Consider the following 2,720-nt stretch of genomic DNA (forward strand, 5'->3'; position numbering starts at 1 on the left):
GTTGAATTGGGAAGTAACTGAACTTTAAAAAAGTAGAATTCTGTTCAGGAAGCCTCCCTGCCATGGTGTAGAGCCCTTTGTCCTCGTGTGCTTATGTCGTGTGGTTCTGTGACCCGGAAGCGGGGAACACAGGGAAACAGGACAACTGGTTTGGAAAAAGAAGGAAAGCGGTGAGAGGAGCTGGTGTGAAGATCCTCAGAATGCACCAAGACACACGGGGTGTGTACGTGTGACCAGTAGCCTGAAGTTACTTGCACTGTGACAAAATTGCAGCCTGACTTAACAGGAGTAAAATGGCTGGATTTACCCCAGTGCAAGGGTTTTACCACTTCGGCATAGGTTTTGCTTTGTGGACGGGGTTTGTCTCAGGGTAAATCACTTGTTTAGACAAGACTAGAGATTAATTTAATCATATACATCCTCTCTCGACCCATTATTGACTGAGTGTTCCTATGGCTCCTACTGAAGCGCTCAAGTTTAAAAGGCTCAAATCTTGGGTATAGGAAGGGTGTTTTGTGCCCAAAAGCTTGCAAAAAACATTGGTTTCCAGCTATGTAGTTGGTGATACAAGATATCACATCTACCCAAAGAACCTTACCTAGCTGTATTTTGCAAATTCAAAAGCCCTTAGAATAAGTAGTACCTTACTGAAGGTAAGAATCTGGCTCCTGAAAAATAACAGACAAGCTGCATCTAGTATGTTGTGTGTGTTTGCACCTATGGAAGCATGAAATCTGAGGATGCATTACATTGTCTAGATTGGTCAAACCTCCATCCAGGCCTACCATCTAACTGGGTGAGCATGGTTATGGCACATAGGCAGTAATTGGCAGTCCCTCAATTTGAGGATGATTGCTACCATGGCTCAATGACAGGGCTTGAGATTGGATCTGTGACCGAGTCCAATCCTTGCCCCAGCTGCAGAAGTTGCAGGTCTTCGTGCAGAGGAGAGTAGGGTACAGGCTGCGGTTCTTCTTGTTTTTTGTTCCTCTGGACTCTCACGGCCAGTGATGGTGAATAATTCAGGTGGCATCCTGTCTACCTACCTCTGAGGTCCCCAGCCCAAAGGACCTACTGAAAACTGGGCCAATTGGGGGTGGTGTTTGGCTCAAATCCAGTGTAAGCCTGGGCCAAATAACAATTTTCATGGTATCAGAATTGTACAAAATCAGGGTTGGAAGGAACTAAGGGAAAGCACCTAGTCCAACCACCTGCTGAAAGCAGGAGCATGCCTAACTATCATCCCGGCCAAGGCTTTGTCTACTTGGGTCTTAAAAAAAAAAAGATGGAGATTCCACAGCCCCTCTGGGTAGTCTGCTCCAGTGCTTTACTACCTTCTTAGAGAGGTTTTTTTTCCTAATATTTAACCTAAACTTCCCTTGCTGCAGCTTGCTCCTTCTGTTTCCTGCCACCACTGGAAACAATTTTTAGCTCCGAGGTGGGCAAAATATGACCTATGGGCTGGATTCAGCCTACCAAGGGATTTTATCCGGCCCACGGTGGGTCCCTTGGCACTGCCTGGCCCAGGTGCTGGGGACAGCCTGGGCTGTGGTGCAGGTGGCTGGTCCTTCTGCTCCCAGTCATGGAGCAGGGCTGGGGCAACATGGTGATGGTGGCTGCAGGGGCCAGCGTTGCTGCTGCCATCAGACCCAACCCTGCAGACTGGGTACCCCAGCTCTGCTGCCCCACACCCACTGCTGGGAGCACTGGATGAGGTGGGTGGACAGGGCCTCTATGCAAACAAGCCCAGGACCCATGTGGGCAGGGGTGCTTGGCTGGGCTGATGGGATGGGGGGCTGCGGTTGGGCAGAGAGCAGCATGTGGGAGCAGGATGGGCAGGTGGGGCTGGGGCTAGGATTAGGGGGGGTGGCGATGCGGTCCCAGGGCAGAGCCACAACCCACTGCCTGCAGGTCCCTGTGATGGGCACCAGTCCTGCAGAAAGGGGTATGCTGGGAGTGGACTGCAGCTCTGCCCTGGGCCCCAGCCCCATGCCCTCACTGCTCCGCCATCCTGGCCGCAGCCCATCCTGCTCCCTGCCCAGGGAGCCCCCGGGGCTGGGATTGCCAGACAGTAAGGACCCAGGCAGAGCCCCTTGAGGAGTTCTGGTGAGTTGTTGCAGACCTGCTCAGCACCTCACCCCTTCCCACCTGCAACAACTCCTCTAGCCTCCTTAAGTGGCCTCTGGCCCAAATAAGTGCCCACTCCTGGTCTAGCTCCTTTGCAACCCCCCCTTGCCATTTCCCCTTAGTCTTCTCTTCTCTGAACTAAATAAGCCCAGCTCCCTCAGCCTCTCCTCATTCAGCCCTGAGCCATTCCCTCTCCGTGCCCACATCCTTTCCGTGGCGGCGTGCCCCACACTGGACCCAGGCCCCAGCCGTGGCCTCACCAGTGCGGAGCAGAAGAAAAGAAGGGCTCGACCGGCTGGCGACGCTTCTCACCGCGCTCGCCTTGCTGGCAACCCGGGCGCACGGCTGGTTCCTCTCCGCCCTGCCCGCTGCCCCCCCAGGCCCTTTGCTGCCCAGCCAGCCCGTCCCCGCGCACGGGACTGGCCCGTCCTGACGTGCAGGACTTTGCACGGAGCCTCACGACGTGTCTTCGGTCCCGGCCCTCCGCAGCCCAGCCCGGCATCCCCCTAGCGCAGAGCCCGCTCCTTGCTGCGCCCCCGGGACGCGGCCGGGCGGCAGGACCGAGCGTGCCCCGTCCAGGCGCGCGTGGGGGG

Source organism: Gavialis gangeticus, unplaced genomic scaffold (genome assembly GCF_001723915.1).
Source record: "Gavialis gangeticus isolate Ggan-Ray unplaced genomic scaffold, GavGan_comp1, whole genome shotgun sequence".
NCBI classification, from domain to species: Eukaryota; Metazoa; Chordata; order Crocodylia; family Gavialidae; genus Gavialis; species Gavialis gangeticus.